General features: G+C 40.2%; 1 protein-coding gene across 1 annotated transcript in view; it reads right to left on the bottom strand.

The window, feature by feature from the left end:
- Positions 1-19,588, bottom strand: part of LOC117485344 — an 86,202-nt gene that overhangs the window by 9,673 nt on the left and 56,941 nt on the right. The window lies entirely within an intron of this gene.

The following is a 19,588-nucleotide window of genomic DNA, read 5'->3' as shown; positions in this document are numbered from 1 at the left end:
CTCTGTTAAACACACTGTTTCTCTCTGAAGCTTCCTGAGCTGCTGTTCAGCTGGACGGCAGGAAGCAGAGGTTTGGGAGGATGATGTCCCTGATGCTGTTTAGATTTCTCCAGCACCATGGGGGGTCCTGTGTGGATGGCAGCTCCTTCCTCAGCAGATCCAGTTCTCCAGAATTGTCCTAATCACAAGGAAAACAAGAGAAAGAAAAAATGAATTAATAAACACAGGGTTGCAAAATGATGATTGCAAAATGTAACGCAGCATTACAGACAAACCATCCCTAAAGGATTACTTAAAATGACGTACTGTTTTGGTTTTAAAAATGTCTATATATCCAAAACATGTCTCTGAAGTGTTTTTCTCAAAATACCAAACAGATCACTTTTATACCCATGCCTCATACCCCTCTATTTCAGCCCTGTTAGAAAAGTGCTGATTCTGGGTCTGGCGATTTAAATGTAACTGAGCTGCTGGCCACGCCCCTTTGGAGCTGCTGCTGGCCACGCCCCTTTGGAGCGTCCGCATGCAATCAGTGAGCTCTGTGAGGAGAAGGCTGTCTACCAGCAGAAACTCAGCTAAACGCTGCCGTGATTAAATGCCATATCATGTTCCAAACCACATCAAGCATCATTTCGGAAACAGTATGGAGCTCAAAACGCTTTCTCTCTCGAGGGTGAGTTATTTTTTATTTCCTGCTTCTTTACACAGCGATGCTTGCTAATGTAAACACAGACCATAATACTTCCAAAACACGTCTGTTGTGGCAAATCAACCCTCACAACGGGAAGGAATGAAACAGAGAGGAATCAATAAAACACAAACACAGACACAGTTGAAATCAATCATTATTATTTAGCTGCGCAACACCAAACAACAATGGGGAAACATTACCTGCTCTCAAGCAATCATACAGCAATGCTCCCACCCAGTAGAACTTTACAGAGACATGTTTAACGCACACACATTTTATCATGTAGCCAACCACACAAACCGTCACATGTTTTTCCCTCTGAATGCCACACTTGTATATGTTGAAAAGTCAGCATCTCATGACATCCTTAGGAGTAGTAAACTAACAAAAGTGAACTGTTTTTATAACCTGAGGCCTTCGCTGAACTTCCTCTACACTGTAAAAAAAAAATGGTAAAAAACCTGACATTTTCTGGCGACGGGGGCGCCAGAAAATGTCCGTTAAAAAAAGGAAAAAAACTGTAAAAGAAAATACGGAGATAACATGTAAAAAAAAAAAGTAGCCTAGTCATAAACCTCTAGAAAACTGAATAATTATCTTTAAAAAATGATAAAAAAAAGCTAAAATACATAAAATTACTTTTATTATTACAAAAAACTACCGTGTATCTAAGACCATTTACCATTAAAACACAAAGAAAAGAATGTCATTTTACTTTGCAAAAGCCTTAGTTTACATTAACTATCAAATTTGGTAGGACCAGAAACGTTTTTAAGCTTCTTCTTGCCCCTTTTGAACATGATAGAAACTTTGAGAATACCTTTTTATACCTTGAACGTTTTTTTATTTTGCCCATCTTTGTTATAATTATTATTGTTTCTTTTGTTTCTAACATGTTCAATAAATTGACTAATACAATTTTGTTTTTAAAGAGCCGCTATTTTGGTGATGGTGTTAGTGTGATGAGTCCATGTCAGGTCCTCAGTGATGAGTCAGGTCCTCAGTGATGAGTCAGGTCTTCAGTGATGAGTCAGGTCTTCAGTGATGAGTCCATGTCAGGTCCTCAGTGATGAGTCCATGTCAGGTCTTCAGTGATGAGTCCATGTCAGGTCCTCAGTGATGTGGACCCCGAGGAACCTGTAGCTGCTGATTCTCTCCACCGTAGTCCCATTGATGGCGATGGGGGCGTGTCCCTCTCTCTGCTGCTTCCTGTTATCCACAATCAGCTCCTTGGTTTTGCTGACGTTGAGATGGAGGTTGTTATCCTGGCACCAAGATGTCAGGTTTTCGACCTCCTCTCTGTACGCCGTCTCGTCGCCGTCGGTGATCAGGCCGATGACGGTCGTGTCGTCAGCAAACTTCATGAAATCTAAGACCATTTACATGTAAAACACAAAGTAAACATGTCATTTTACTTTGCAAAAGCCCAAGTTTACATTAACTGTCCGATGTTTTTGTAGAAAAAAAATCACAAATATATATATATATACAATATATTATTGAAAATAATAATATACATCACAAAAATAAAAACAATAAATAAAATATATTTTAAGTAATAATAAAGCAGAATAGACCGGCAATGAAACATTTCAACATTTAACAATAGCCAACATTTTGTTCAAAAGATAACAATTATAAACACTAAAGAAATCTACCAGTTATGTGCGTGCGTGTGTACATGACTGTGTGCTTCAACTCTCTCCATTCAAAGTCAGCGACGTTTGTAATTAATGAATGCACCTTTATCTTTATCGAGTGCTGTTTTTGTTTGTATTCCTTCCTCTCCACTCTGTTAAGACAGAAGTACACTTACATTTAGTGTTTAATTACAAATGATGTGGATGATACAGCTATTAATTGTCTTTACAGGTATACAGCTTGAAGTCAAAGGGCAATGCTACTCTTCAATGTACTTTTCATTAACTGTTATGATCATATCTGTGCATTTAAAGCATTGGTTTGAATAGATTTTGTTATATAAAGTCGTCACTTGGCATCACTATCACACTGGACAGTATCGCAGCAGGTCTGTAAACAGGAGCAAGCGGTCACTTGAAGATCATTTGAATGTGGGTAGCTACGAGTGCCATCTTGAGAGTGTGTAACTGGGGCAGATGAGGTGCGTGTCAGCAGCAGAGTGAGCGGTGTAAAAGCATCGTAGTTAACCGAAAGAAGTTTTAATGTGTTTGTTCACTGCAATAATACCAGGTTCCGGTGCCCATCCCATTTCGGTGCAAGAAATAGTTGCGTCTTCCTCGTCAGATTCCATTGTCATCAGGTGCTGACACTCACGCTAAGCCTTTACTTGGTGGTACAAGTACAACATTATAATTATACTTGTGTGTTTCTCTGTTATAGACCACACACATACACTAAACCTGCTCCATGGCTGTATTACTCTGCTGTTGTGTTGATATGAATAAGTTAAGGAAATCAACCGCTACCAAGAATCTTGTGTGTTCTTACCAACACCTCAAAGTGTACGTCACTCAGAGTGAAACCTTCCCCTATACAGTCCTACCTGAATCCCTATTCAATAGGACTCCTTGAAAACAATTCCTTTTTCCAAATAACTGAAAAGGTTTTCTTTTGTTGTCGACAAAAGGCTCTCTTTCCGTCATTTTCATTGAGCTGAAATAAACATACCACCGATTGGCTAAGAGTGAGTTTGGGCTTTTAGGGAGGAGCCAAAGCACACCACTGCAAAGGAAAGGGGTACGCTGAATTTACAACCCAAGACAAAACGAGAGCATAATGCGAAACAGAATGCAGCACAATCATCTTTTTATCTGGATTATCTTGTATTGTCAGGAGCGCTTATCGTGTCTCAGAAATGTGCACAAACCTCTACTCTGTGGTTTAAGATGGAATGACTTCATCATTACAATTCAAGTCTTACCTCTGCAAGAACTCCAGGGTAGCTCCCAGTTCTGAGCGATAACTGATGTTGAGGCAGTAATATGCTGCAAACATCAGCATCAGGGCGTCGACAACATTCAGGACACTGCCACTGACGATGGTCTGGTCCTCTGCTATCATGTAGTGTCCAGCTGTCTGGGGAGAACTCCCTTAAGGTACACAACAAAGGAAAAAGTCACAAAAAAATTATAAATCCAAAAAATATTTTGTGCAGATTGTTTATATATTTTTTTACTGGTGATCACATGGCCAATTGTATTTTAGGAATGATCAGCTCCTGCAGCTTTCTTTTCTTTCTTAAGTGTTTCCTAATGTTAACAGTGTAGAAAATGTCACATCATAAAGGGATAGTTTGGGTGTTTAAAGTGGGGTTGTATAAGGTACTTATCCATAGTCAGTGTATTACCTAGAGTAGATGATGGCCGGTATGCTCCGAGCTTGGAGATTCAGACAGGAGCAACCACCTGGAAGCAAAGCAATGTACTGCTCTGGACAGGGTCAGCAGAAAAACATATTTTAGCCACCTCTTAATGATTTCCATATCCTTTCACTGTTTGCATAGCAATACCACATAGGACATGTGACATTCCACTTTTTTTTCTCTCTCACTTTATGTTAGAACTATTTTTCTTTTTGTATTACTTTTACTATCTGTATTATTATGTTGCATTGTTGGAGAAGCCTGTGACATAAGATTTTCAACGACATAATTACTCTGTAGCTATGTTAGTTTGACAATAAAGAACCTTGAACCTTGAGAGAATTGATAAAACTTGTAATATGGCAAGAAATCTTACTTGAGGATCTCTGGCTGCTGGTAGCCAACGATGCTGGTACTGCAGCTAACAGCTGAGGGGAAAAAAGAGACACAAGTTTGCACATGCTTGGGTAAAAATAACTTGAATAACACAGCAGCAGCTTTAAGTACAGTAATACCACTTTAACTGAGATTTTATACACAGATTATCGGCTTTACAATTAGGAATAACAGATGATTTTAGCAGTCAGAAGAATATCTAAAAAATAACTAAAGGAGCAGTGGTAATAAGAACATGAAAGAGTCACATCTAATAGAAATATATTGACGCATTTATTTTAAATGTGAAGCAGTCAGTTTACAATTTTAGCTGTTGAGCATTTTGAAAATGTATTTTCAAGCCTCTTTGCAAGGCTTTGTCTTTCTATCTTTATAGCCAGAGGTGTTAAGTAACTAAGTACATTTACTCAAGTACTGTACTTAGTTACACATTTTAGGTACTTGTTCTGTACTTTACTAGAGTATTAATAATGTGTTTCTACTTAGTACTTCTGCACAATGACTACTTTTACTTTTGGTACTTTAATTATATTTTGATGATAAAACTGTTCTACTTTAACTTGAGTAACATTTTGAATACAGGACTTTTACTTGCAAGTCAACAGAGTATTCCTACACTCAGGTACTTCTACTTTTACTAAAGTATAAGATCTGAGTACTTCTCCCACCTCTGTTTATAGCCTTAACATAGGATCTAAAAGATATGGATAACCAAAAAATCTACTATAAAACTAAGGATAAAGCTAACATTAGGAGTTAGTGACAATGTATGCTAGTTAGCTAGCTAAACTATTTATTAAATAATATTGCGAAAAAGTAACTCTGAAACATTCACTGCACATCACGCTCAGCCACTCGAGCTCGCATCTTGCGCACCATTAAAAAAAAATATATATATAACACCCTGCACGTAATGATGGCATAGAACAGCTCACTTTCAAAGCATGGTAGCTAGCTGCTACCGTAGCTAGCTAGCTGCTACCTATCTACGGTAACGTTAGCTAACATTACGTTTTCGGTCGTTAATCAAAATGTATACCATAGCTAGGACTTTGACGTTTGCAATGTTTTAAGTCTTGATCGTTTTGAATCCGTTGATGAATAATTTTTACCTACCTCTCAAAGTGCTGCTTCCTCTCCTCTGGATGACGGAGTGCTGTGTAATGGGTGCGCCACGTGCTGTGCTCTTCACCTCCTGCGTGCTAACTGCGTGCTAACTGCGTGCTAACTGCGTGGTCTCTGCGTGGCTGGGTGCATGCATGCAGCAGAAGTCTCGTCTCTGATTGGCTGCAAATCGATTGCCCTGAAAATCCTTTGATGAACATCCAATCCTTGTATTATTTTAAGAATTGGTAACACCACACCATAAAGATTAATTTAAAAGTAAAAATAAATGGGGTACAAACTATTTACATCGCAATTATAATTGTTTAATATTTGGATTTTATTTTCTTAATTTACAAAATGACTATGTAACTAGTTGATAAATATTAAAACAAACACTGAAGGCCTACCAAAGACACAAGCAAAATATGTTATAAGACTTCTTTATTGTCAGTTCATTCTTTTAAATTGAGAATAGAGAACTCTGATAACTAATTTATATTAGTTTGATTATGATCAGGAATATCCCATCTGTACTTTGCAGTCCTGTCCCAAGTACAAGTTAAGTAGGTATTAATCAACGTGTACATATAGATTACTATCATTTGTAGTCATGCATAGTACTGCCTTCCTGATTGTTTTATTTTTGAGAAACCTATTCTGCACCTACCTGGGTTTTAAGAGAGTCCAATACCCCATGAGACTGTTCAGTCTCATAAAACATGCTCAATTTACTTTTTGAAAACACAAGCTCACAATAAAGTCAGATGGGAGATCTACAGAAGCAAAGTGTGATAGACAAAGATGCATTCCTATATTAAACAAACAGAAAAGAAAACTTCCATGAGGCAGTTGTAGCCATAGCAAATGGATTAACAAGTGAATTTAGGTACTTAACCTTCAACTACCTGCTGCCTGAAATCCCTGTGACATCACTGTAGATTGTTGTAACCAACTAGCTGTGTGGGACATTATCACAATACATATTTAAGTTAATTGACTTGGATTTTAAAGGTCTTTCACTGTAGTTACTAGCTTTGTCAACATGCTTTGGTGAAGGCCTATTCTTTCAATATGATGGATTTGAATAGTTGGATATTATTAGACGTCTAATGCGGCTTTCACACCAGCGCTTTTCCCTTTCTAGCTCCTAGCTAGAGCTTTTCTGGTTCAGCTCCGGTTTCACTTTTCAGCTCCCGCTCTGTTCACACCGCCCAGCTGCCGCTGCTGCGTCATGACGTCACCGTTTACATCGCTGATTTTCTCCCCAACGGAGCTCACAACAACAACGGGGGGGGACTGCGTCGGGTCGATGATCGTGTTGCTTTTAATCATACGAAGCCAGATTAAATTAAATAACGACTTCTCCAACCTTATACTTTTCTCCAGAGTGCCGTGGTTCATTGTTTATTAATGTGTTTCAGCGGCATTTACCGACCGCTGCAGTGCTGGCTGCTCTTCCACGGGAGTTTATTCTCCCGTTAGCTCCGGGTTAGCTCACACGGCTCTAAAGTATTCACTGTCTGACTGTCACACAAGCAGCTGATACATATCCCCAGTTCCCCTTAAGTGAATGTGTGTTAGTCTGAATTGACGCTGTTTGGCATCACAACGCTGTTATGAAAGTTTCTCTGGTATAACATGGGTGATGCTAGCATAGCAACCGAAGCTAAACTGACTACTTGCTAAGCCGTTTTCTACAGGCACATTTTACCGGCTTATTTTTCATTATGATTCTACTTGTGATAGTCGGACATGACAACCTGTGCAGCCCATGTATTGATTCCATCCGATAGCTGCTATAATAACAAACAAAACGTCTGCCTGCTCTCCACAATGATCAATAACAGCGAACGGATGGTCAAAGTAAGGTACAAATAAACAGAATCACACGAAGCCTGGTTAGTGTTGCCTGACTTTATAAAGTAAGTGTGTGGTTGCCTTCTAGTCACTTTGCTCAGCGCTACTGCTTGTAGGCAGGCATGACGAGACTCTTCAGTCGACCCATGTTTAGGGGAGGTGGGTTTAGTTTCCTGCACGCCTCGACGCAAGAGAGACGTAAGCGACGCCGCCTCTAGCTCCGAAGCTCTTGCCTCTAGACCGACAATTTTTTGGAGCTGGAAGTGAACCGCATTCCGGAGCTATGATGCGGCGCCGCTGCGGTGTGAACAGGAAAAACCTGTGCTTTTCCAGCTCCGGCTCGGAGCTGGAAAAGCGCCGGTTTTTGAAAGGGGCATGTAAGGACAACATTGGTTGTTTGTTTTACTGTAATTGCAATGCTAATACCAATTTAGCATAGTGGTAGCACTAACTGCTAACAAGGTTTTGATATTCAGAGTCTGGCTGTTAGTGCTTGTTAGCATGTTCAACGTTATGGGCTTATGCTAGTGTGATAAGGCCTAGGGGAAGATGCTAATGTTATTTAACTTCTAGATCCTTTCATTTTTCACTTACAGTGAAACTCAATATGTTTTTTGCATACTGTGCGCCTATCACTCTGTTTTTTAAATATTGAGTTAAAGTCACACATTTTAGAACATTGATACATTTCTTAAAGCTACTTTCCTAACAAACATGGTGCAGTTGTAGCAATCGCTACGAGAATGCACTCTGTGTTAGCTGCACAAGGCACTTTGCGGTAGCTTCACGTCTCTGATGATCTGAAAAGCTAAATGATGTCAGAAATGGACACAGCTTTTTCTTGTGTTGAAACAGATCAGCAGGTCAATGTTACTTGGGTTGTGAACAGTTGGTTGTTTGTTAGTAGAGTTGCTTTACTGTAATTGCAATGCTAATACCAATTTAGCATAGTGGTAGCACTAACTGCTAACAAGGTTTTGATATTCAGAGTAGGCTGGCTGTTAGTGCTTGCTAGCATGTTCAATGTTATGGGTTTATGCTAGTGTGATAAGGCCTAGGGGAAGATGCTAATGTTATTTAACTTCTAGATACTTTCATTTTTCGCTTACAGTGAAACTCAATATGTTTTTTGCATACTGTCTGCCAATCACCGTTAGCTGCACAAGTGACTTTGCGGTAGCTTCGCGTCTCTGATCATCTGAAAAGCTAAATGATGTCAGAAATTGGCACAGCTTTTTCTTGTGTTGAAAGAGATCAGCAGGTCAATGTTACTTGGGCTGTGAACGCACCGAACACCAAAACTGCTCCCTGGCGCCGGCTATCTGGCAGCCTCTCTGCGATCCCCTCTCCTATCCGCATGTGGTTGTGTTTGTGCATGTATATGCTCTGTGTGTTTGTGCATGTACAGTATATCCTCCCTGTGTGTGTAATGTGTTTAAACACAACAGAGAGGGTGAAGACATTCCCCTCTGAGTGATGAATACATTATATTTTCTTCTTCTTCTTCTTCTTCTACTTAGAAATCATAAGTGAATGGTCACATTAGGTTTGCCTGCAGTGAATGCTGACAGCTATGAGCTAGTTTATAGATGTATCATGGCATATCCAAATGTCTCCTATATAACCCACAGGCTGTTACTGGTGGGTTATAGTATCATTTTATATCTGAATTGTGCTCTGGTAGGAATTCGCACCCAACATGTTAATAACAGTCAAGTTGTTTTTAACTCTATGGTTTTACACCGTTTTTATAACAAGAAATTCATATATTTAACAATTAAATCTTTAAATGAATACAAATGTAGCAATAAAGTGAAAGTCAAAATGTGTTAAAATTTAGTTTTTTACAATAATAGGTCTATACTTGTGTTTTTTCAGTTTATCAATGTAAAGTAGTGGTTAAATTAAAAGGGGACCTATCATGCAAAATGCCCTTTTGTACGTCTTTTATACATGAATATGTGTCCCCGGTAGGGGTGTAACGGTATCCGTATTCGTCTCGTACCGTCACGGTTCGGTGCATGCAGTCACACGACGAATACGCCTTTTTTTTACGAGTGGGAAAAAAGTCTGTCACTCAGGGCAGTATCCACTACACTATATATAATCCAGGGGGCGGTATTGCGCCTAAAAGCTGTTTGCCAGCCGCCCTTAAACAACAAATGAAGAAGAAGAAAACACAACAAAACAAACAAAATACAAGAAGAAGAAAAGTTAGTATTGCGAGTTCAGATAACACACAGGAGCTAGAAGAACCACCTGCTTCTTTTAAATCAGCTGTGTGGGAACATTTCGGGTTCCCTGTGGATCGGACGAGGACGGTGTGCCGCCGGCGTTGTTCGACAGCGGTGCGGTATGCTAATGGTAACACAAGCCAAACATGCTAAATCATATCAGAAGGCATCACCCAGGCAAAAGACAACAGCAGTTCAACAGCTTATCATAGACATGAAAGCCGAGACACCAAAAGAAATAACGGAAGCTATTGGCATATATATTTCAACGGCTATGCTGCGCCCTTATGCAATAGTAGAAGACCCCGGCTTTTGTTGGTTGTGATTGAAACACTTTCTTATTATTTATTTTGTAATATTTCAAGACATTCTTTTTAGTTTTACAGCTTATTGAACCTTTTTGTTTGACATCAGCCATTATAGATAATATGGCCATCTGAGTTTGTGTGGATGTTTGTGGTTTGTTTTTAACTGTGTAATACAGTTAATTATTCAAAAATTAGAGTTCCTTATTTTTAAACTGAAACTTGCACTACTGTTCAAAATAAATAAAAAACAAACCTGGAATTAGTCATTTGGGACTTTTTTTTGCTTTTTCTTGTTGTACCGAACCCATACCGAACCGTGACCCCCAAACCGAGGTACGTACCGAACCGTGAGTTATGTGAACCGTTACACCCCTAGTCCCCGGTGCTCCAGGGAACTCACCAAGTGTCAGAAAACACAACCCTCTCTCTTTTCCTCCATACCCAAATCTCTAAAAACGGGGCTGCAACGGATCTGATACAGACTGATGCAGATTTGAACATTCCTCTGACGTCAGGACGGCGGAGCTGACCTATCAGGGGAATGAGAGGTTGCCGTGGCATGGTAACAGCATGGTAACACGATGCTCGTAACTCGGCCCCCTCCTTTGCAGGGGGGCGTGGTCAGCTGCAGCGCATGCAAAGACAGGGTGGAGGACAGCAAAATAGAGCGAAATGAGGCATGGCTAAAATGCATGATCTGTTTGGTATTTTGAAAAAGAAAACGTATAAATATACCTTATATAGGTATGGCCCTACAATATATTATTCAAATATAGCATGATAGGTCCACTTTAAAGGTAGGGTAGGTAAGTTTGAGAAACCGGCTCGAGATCGCTAGAATTTGAAAATACACAACCGGAGAAAATCTGCCACTTCCTTACAGAGCCCCTCCTCCAACACACACGAACGCGCACATGACCAATGAGGGCATGAGATAAGTTTGTGCACAGATGGAAGGCTGACAGGCAGGTAGGCCATCCAGTTATTTTAGCCGGGCCGGCTAAAATGATTGGTCGTGCTTTTTACAGTACCACGGCTTCCACAGATGGAATTGGATTTTTTGTCAAAGCACTTCAGATATTCATTGCTATCGGGATGTTAAGAGCATTCCATGGAATATAACAAAAAGTGTATCTCGAGCCGGTTTCTCAAACTTACCTACCTTTAAGCAAAATTACAAAATATTTCTTTCTTTACTCATATATTTTCTTGCAATTATACATTTTTTAAATGAGTATTAACAGTATTTGTTATGTATTTGACAGTGATAGCCATAACAAAAGTGTTTTTTAGTAAAATTACAGAAAATGTAGCTAATTTTGCAAACGGAAAATCATTTATTTTACGGTTAGTTTTGTTAAATTCGCATTTAAAAACTGCTAAAAAACAGATAAATGTATTCCATTTCTACATTTTTTTTGTTAAAATACATGACACATTTCAATAAACCGTTTATTCTTGTAAATTTAATATGATTTCCTGTAATTATGAAATACAATAAAAAACTGTAATTTTTTTTTTACAGTGTACTGGCAGTGCCGGCCCTAGACATTTTGGTGCCCTAGGCGAGATTCTGTTTTGGTGCCCCCCCCCCCGCCCCTCCAAGCAATACACAATAGAATATATAAAGAATAAGTGAAGAATCTCTACAAAAGACCAATACACTACAAAAACTGAAACGTATTGACATAAAGAAGGTTTCAAATGTATTCATCATTGTATGAACATGTTTTAATTGGGGGGTGGACGTCACATCCTCTAGGGGGGTCCGGGGTATGCCCCCCCGGAAAGATTTGTTTGAACATTTTAAAGTAAAATGCTTCAATCTGGTATACTTTGAGCGCCCAATTACTAGAGACTAGATCTATGGGTACAACTCTAAAACACCAATATGAAAAAGATCGGTTTACATTTTAGTAATCAAATAAGTATGCGAACATAACCAATAACCTACCATAGCCAATAACAAATAAATGTAACTTATTTTATTTTTTGTTGTCCATTCATATCTTATTTTACCTAGTTAACATTTATTTATTCATGCATATTTTGTAATATCTCCAGTTTTAACCTGTTAAGCCCTGAGCCTGATTTTCAGGTCTCAGGCTCGAAAATGCCATTCCCAGAACAAATGACCATATCTTCCCTTCTAAAAGGGTTAAATTAATAATCTTTTTTCTCAAAGTAATGATAAACCTGTGAGTTGGATGTAGAAAAGTCAGAATCAATATAGATGTTTTTTATTTGAAAGAAAATTCAGATTTTACATAGTAAAAAACTGTAAATTATAGTGTCCGTCCAAAGATTCTTTTTTACTTATAGTGAAAACTACCCTTGGATGATGGTAAGGTAGACTAAAAGCTTTAGGAATCCAAAGTACAACATATAATAAGTACCCTGTATCAAGATTGATGCAAAACAAGTGACATTTGACATTCTTAGAGAGATTTAGCCAAAAGAAACCACTTCTGGGGTAATTTGGGTGGATTTTCCATATCTCTGGCCCCCCTTGCTCAATTTTGATGGTTGACACCTCTTTCTGACCGTTAGAGCCAATATAATTGAAGGGGGAGGCCCACACACACACGTTGTGAAGAGAAAAGGTGGGGGCTTCGCGCATGTAATTTTCAATCAGAGTGAACCTATCTCTAGCTTTGACATCTGGAAACGGAAAAGTAGTTTTAATGCTTATGGATTATCAGAAATCATTTCAAAGGGACACAGACACATTGGATTAACCTATGGATTAACTTCAGCAGCGTTTTTATTGTTTTAACCTGTTAAGCCCGGAGCCTGTTTTTCAGGTTTCAGGCTCGAAAATGACATGCCCAAAACAAATGACTACAACTTCACTTCTAAAAGGGTTATATGAATAATTTCTTTTATCAAAGCAAGGTTACATCTGTGAGTTGGATGGAGAAGTGTCAGAATCAATATAGATTTTTCTCAGTCAGAGTAAATTCAGATGGAACATAGTAAAAAAAGGTAAATTCTTACCTCCGCCTACAAAAAACCCATTACTTATATTGAAAACCACCCTTGGATGATGGGTTAGTAGACTAAAAGCTTTAGGAATCCAAACTATAACATATAATAAGTACCCTGTATCAAGATTGAGGCAAAACAAGTTAAATTTGACCTTTTTAGAGAGATTTAGCAAAATTCGGCACATTTGGGTATATCTGGTTCCATCAGTGCCATTTGACCTTTTTCAGGTACCAGACTATAAAAATGATGTATTACATTGAATTATCACCATAGGTATTCATTCCATTCAAAGAAAAAAAAATTAAATTAAAAAAATTAATAAAGAATTAAAAGATTTAAAAAAAACTTTTTTTTTTTTTTTAATTTGTGAGAAGAAAAAAAAGACCCGCCGAGGGAGAGACTACAGAGCCAAGGTAAAAATGTTAGCATTTTTAGCTACCTAGCGTCACCTGTTTTGATGTCCGTTTTTGCTTATAACGTCACAAATACGTGTAATTCAGTGGTAATGTCGGTGTCACCTCACGATGTGAATCGATGTGGTGAAAAGATAAATAATAAGGTTTTGTGAGTGATTTTCGGTGCAGTAAGGTGTTAGCATTTTTCGCTCGTTGCTAATTCAGAGGCTCAGTGTTAGCATTGTGGGTTTTATTTTGAAAAAAAAAAAAAAAAGATCAGTTAGATGAGTTTCTTCCCATTACATGGATATAAAACATTCATAGTTTTGTTAAAGGGGACCTATCATGCAAAATGCACTTTTGTACGTCTTTTCTACATGAATATGTGTCCCCGGTGTTCCAGGGAACTCACCAAGTGTCAGAAAACACAACCCTCTCTATTTTCCTCCATACCCAAATCTCTAAAAAAGGGGCTGCAACAGATCTGATAAAAACTGATCCAGATTTGAACACTGTCCTGACGTCAGGACGGTGGCGCTACGGCTATTGGGCCAACTCTCCACCTATCAGGGGAATGTGGGGTTGGGCCACGGCCGGCCATTGCCGCTCGAAAGCGCTGGAGACGCTGTAGTACATATGCCAGGCTTGCAAGTGGCGCTGTAGTCTGCCACAAAAGCAGCGAAGAAGACTTCCCGCCCATAGTTACCCTTCTGTTTATTCTCCGCTGTGGCTTTTTTTCTCCCTCCCCGAGGCAAGCGTTTGCTCCCGCTGCAAACGCTAGCCTCATTCCCCTCGTTCCTTGGAAGAGGCGGAGAGGTGGGTGTTTGTCATCTGCTGGTGGACTAACCGGAGAGAATTACAGTGCTTGCCTCGACGGGGAGGGATTGCTCAATGTAATCCCTCCCCGTCAAACACCCACCTCTCCGCCTCTTCCAAGGAACGAGGGGACCGTGCGGCAGAGTTTCAGTTTCAGATTCTTTCGCCGGTCAAGATGTCCGTTAAAGTTTAAATCTTCCGGACAAAATTAGAAAAGTGCCGGTCAAAGGTCTTCTTTGTTATTTATTGAGCTTTAAAACAAATGAATAACGACTCTATATAATAAAACACGGAGGACGGAGATCTCTTTTTCTCCCCCTCTTCTGACAGCCCAGCAGCTGATCAGAGCACGGCTCCCCTCTCCTGCAGGGGGGCGTGGTCAGCAGAATCAGACCCGTAGACAGCAAACAGCACATAGAGCGAAATGAGGCATGGCTAAAATGCATGATCTGTTTGGTATTTTGAAAACAGAAACGTATAAATATACCTTATATAGGTATGGCCCTACAATATATCATTTAAATATAGCATGATAGGTCCACTTTAAATGAACATGCCCTCAGACACTGTTTCCTGCAAGATGTTGCGGCAGTGCCCCGGTACCGGGGTCTCTCGGGCTTAACAGGTTAAACGATATTTTTGGTTACTGTCCTATAGTATGCATTGGAATGATTTAAAACCCTTTGTTATTAATCTTAATAATTATAAAGGTGTGGCTTGGAAATATTTGTTTACGTAAATTGTGACCAAACCGTTTGAGACCCACTGAGATAACTTAGACTAAAGTGAACTATCTAAACACTCAGAGTCCTTTACCTCACTGAGCTGTAGTTATCAGCCTCAATCCAACAACAATCCGCGGTACCGATGCGCGCCCTCTCTCTCTCTCTTGCTTGCTCGGAGGCTCGCTCGGAGGCTCGCTCGCACTTTGGCTGTGAGCTGCGGGCGCCTGATAAGTCAACATCCCCCACTTTCATCACTTACAGAGCACATCGTACAGGGCAAATGCAACCGGCTAGTTCGCCAGTGCCTAGGGCCGGCCCTGCCTACTGGCCTAGTTAAATCAAAGTGGTTACTCTTTTTTTGGCTGGGCAGTGAAGTTTTACACACCGTCTTATTTGACTTTCTCAGGACTTGAAACTGTTTTTTGGGGGCAGACCCCCACAAAGAAAAAATATATACACACACATACAAGGTCATCATCTTAACAGTTTTTTATGCTCATCGAGTCATCCGTGAGCAGAGCATCAAGTTGGCATGCCTGTAACAGCTGAATGTGGCGTTTACCATCTTGTTCAGCAAAACGCCTCAAAAACGTATTAAGATTTAAAGCTATGGTGCGATTTGATTCAATGCTGAGTACAGCCAAACTTGACAGTCTCTTCTGTCATTGCAGACCGCAAATACCTCATTCCTTCCGTCTACTTGGATCCGAAATGCTTCTCGTTTTGCGCTGTCCCCCCGCTCAAATGAAATCGCCGCCAATCATATTTCCACGCTCGCGCCAGGGCCGGGGGAGGGGTTACAAGGCTCGCGTCTTGTGCTGCATTCACTTGCACTCGGACATTAGAGATTTTCTCTCATAAATGTCCGATGAGCCACAACTTTTCTTTCAAAACAAAGCTGCCAACTGGGGTGGCAAGGCATTTTTCTGAGGTGGCAGCTGCCACCCCGTGCCACCCCGTAGAACCGCCACTGCAGTGTACTTATATCTGTACATTTATTTTTCAGCTTGCTTGAAGAAGTGGCTTCAACAGACAGAGATGCAGGCCAGATTGGGAAAGGCTGGACGCTACACCACGGGAAACATTATGGACATGAACAAGGAAAAACAAAAAACACTTTCTTTGTTGCCTTTTTCTTATCATATATAGTGTTACTGTTTTTGTTACCATTTAAATATTGAATTCTATTTATTATTTTTATTTTAAATGCACCTGTTTTAGATAATATATTTATTTTGATGTGTTGGTTGATTTGCAGGTTGGTTGTTATTTGTATAATTATTGTATTGTTACTGTGTATTTTATTATATTAACTAGCTATTTATTGCTATTTATTCAATTAAAATACTGTTATGAACACTATACAATGTCTTTATTTTGGTAGATACCAGAATACATGACACAATTGGTAGATACCAGAATACATGACACAATGAATCTTTGTAATATATGTACTATGTACCTAACCCTTTTTTTAAGCTGGCAAGGATGACTGGTTTAGCTGGTTTAGCTGGTGCACCTACTAAACCAGTTTTTTCAGCAGGGTTGTTCCCCCGTTTTTAGCGATGTAGGTACGAGGAAAAGAGAGTTTTATTTTCTGACACTTTGTGAGTCTTCTTACACACCGGGGACACATATTTATGTATTAAGACAATAAGTTAAACCCAATACTCACATTTATCAGTTATTAAAGTAGGTTAAACCCGATACTCACATTTATCAGTTACTGCTGACGTGCTGCTGAGACCGGACCGACATTTTCTCTGTTTCCTCGTCACCGGCGCGCATTGCATCCTGGGATACGGTGGACTGGAGGAAGAGGATTCTTCAAATCCGGGAAAAGAAGAAGGCCGCTCTCCAACCCGCCCCTCCCCCCTCTCTTCTGTCTGTCCGCAGAATCAGAAGTCCTTTATTGGTCCCACAGAGGGACATTAACATGGTTACAGCAACAGTGGAGATAGATGCTGCTCCCAGACCGTAGTGGAGGAATACAGGGGAGGACTCTCAGCAGTCTTCCCGGACTGAAGCACCAGGCTTCGGCTTCAATAACCCACTCTGAAATGAGGCAGACAGGCAGGCTGTTCCTTGGGAGGCCGCTGTGTTTCCTCAGGACTTTGTTATACAGCTAACTGGAGACAGACTGATCACTGCTGCTACTCCCGCTCTCTTCCGGACACACACTACGCTCGCTCTACACATGCACGCGCCACTTGCACGCGCCACACCTCCCTCTCTCTCTCTTAAAGGGATAGGAGGCCCCACTCTGCATCACCCTGCTATTATAAGATAGATAGATAGATAGATAGATAGATAGATAGATAGATAGATAGATAGATAGATAGATAGGTAGAGGCTGTTCAGTAGAGCTGATGTTACTCTAGCTATCCTGAAGGTGGCAGCAGAGGAGGATATATATTGTTTTCATCTCTCTAAATATTTATAGAAATAGAAATAAAGCAATGAAGTCATTAAATAAATAAAATAACAAATAAAATGATGTTGTTTCACATGGAAGTTGGTCACCAAGAAGAAAGGACAAAGGGAAAATGCCATTTGAGGGGGGGGCTCGCCAACTATTTGATATTTAAAGGGGACCTATCATGCAAAATGCACTTTTGTACGTCTTTTATACATGAAATATATCTTCTTCTTCTCTCGGTTTTTTGGCGGATTGCAACTTTAAGGTGCATACCGCCACCTACTGTACTCGCCGTGAAGTTGTTTGCGGCCTGCCAGTAAACCCAAAGCAGAAGAAGAAGAAGTGACGTCAGCGGCTTCATTTGCCTAATCCACCCCCAGGAACTCATTTCGGTGTGAACGCGATCTGCTTTAGTTCATGAGAACTAAAAGAGTTCTCATGAACTAAAGTTCTCATGAACTATTGTAGGAAAAGTACTTGGTGTGAACGCGCCTATAGTAAACAAGTCTCTTCAATCAGGTGTGTTTCCACAGGCCCTGAAAACTGCAATAATTAAACCCCTCCTAAAAAAGCATAACCTAGACGCAACCATAATGAATAACTACAGGCCAATATCAAACCTTCCCTTTTTAAGCAAATTGATTGAAAAAGCTGTTTTTCAACAGTTGAGTAATTTCATGTTTCTAACTGACGGTTTTGATGTGTTTCAGTCGGGCTTTCGACCTAACCACAGCACTGAGACTTCACTTGTTAAAGGGCCCATGTCATGCTTTTCCGGTTATTACCCGTCCCCTTGTGTGTTATGAAGGTTTTTATGCATGTAAACGGTCTGCAGAGTCAAAACCCTGTAGCGAGTAAAACTCTAACACAGAAAATACCTCCCCAAAACGCCTCGTTGGAGATACGTCACTGCCCATTTGAGTAGTAGTACAAATACCCCTTCCATCACATTAGTATGCATAAAAAGTGACAGGTCACATCCCCCCACTACTTATGCAAATGAGCCCCTTTGATATGCTAATGAGCCCCTTTGTTCGAGGTGTTATCGCGTGTAGGTGTGATATCACAGATAGGTGTGATATCCTTTGATGTGAGGGGGTGAGGTGTTGTAACATGTAGGTGTGATATTCCCCATTGTAGTAGATCCTTTGTTGTGTAATCTAATTAGCCTTTGATGTCTGACCCTTTGATGTCTATCCTTTGATGTGAGGGGTGAGGTGTTTGTAACATGTAGGTGTGAACTCCCCCTTGTAGTAGATCCTTTGTTGTCTAATCTAATTAGCCTTTGATGTCTGACCCTTTGATGTCTATCCTTTGATGTGAGGGGTGAGGTGTTTGTAACATGTAGGTGTGAATTCCCCCTTGTAGTAGATCATTTGTTGTCTAATCTAATTACCCTTTGATGTCTGTCCTTTGATGTAAGGGGGGTGAGGTGTTGTACCATGTAGGTGTGATATCACACCGACGTGTTATAAGCCTTTGATGTCAATCTAATTAGCCCTTTGATGTCTGTCCTTTGATGTGAGGGTGGTGAGGTGTTGTAACATGTCTCGCACCCCATCCCCCTCGCACCCCGTCCCCCTCTCACCCCTTCCTGATAGAGGTGGGGGTGGAGTTAGGTAAAAAAAAGAAATCCGTGCAAACTAGATAAAAAGCCACTCACCAAGTCACCTAAACTTTCAAAAACGAAAATGGCAAAGAGACGCATCGATATGGGTTTAATCAGTGAGACGCCTGTGACAACTTACCGCCATCCGTCGGGAGCGCCAGTCAAGAAAACGGATGCAGTATCTGTGCCGGGTTCAGACCCTCCGTCTGAGGCTCTTCATGAAAAATGGAGTCTGGATGTGTGAGACTGTCTCCCCTCACACCCCCTCCCACCCCTCCCCTCCCCCTGCCTGTCACCTCCTGATTTGGCTATCAGCCATTATTTCTCATTCACTAAGTCACCTAAAACTTTTATTGTCCTCTCTAAATTAGATTAGTTTTTTAATATGATTTGTGTTAACTAAGGATGTTCTCTTAAGTTGTAGGGCTTGTGAACTAATGTTTAATTACTTTACTAACTACAAGGGACTCTCTTTTTGAGAAGAGGGTAATAATAATTTTTAAAATATGTTAATGACCCCCTGATATTGTATTTGTATTGTTTAATTACTTTATTAACTATAAGGAAGATTTACTGGTATGCTTCCCTAGATCATGTAAATAGTCCAAGTGCCGTGGTAGGGGGACATTACGGAACTCAGGAGTCCGCCCTTTGAGGCGTTGTTAACATTAATGCTTTTTGCTTTTGTTTTTGTTACTAA

The sequence above is a fragment of the Trematomus bernacchii genome, unplaced genomic scaffold (genome assembly GCF_902827165.1).
Source record: "Trematomus bernacchii unplaced genomic scaffold, fTreBer1.1, whole genome shotgun sequence".
Lineage (NCBI taxonomy): Eukaryota > Metazoa > Chordata > Actinopteri > Perciformes > Nototheniidae > Trematomus > Trematomus bernacchii.
This window is presented reverse-complemented; position numbering and strand designations above follow the sequence as displayed.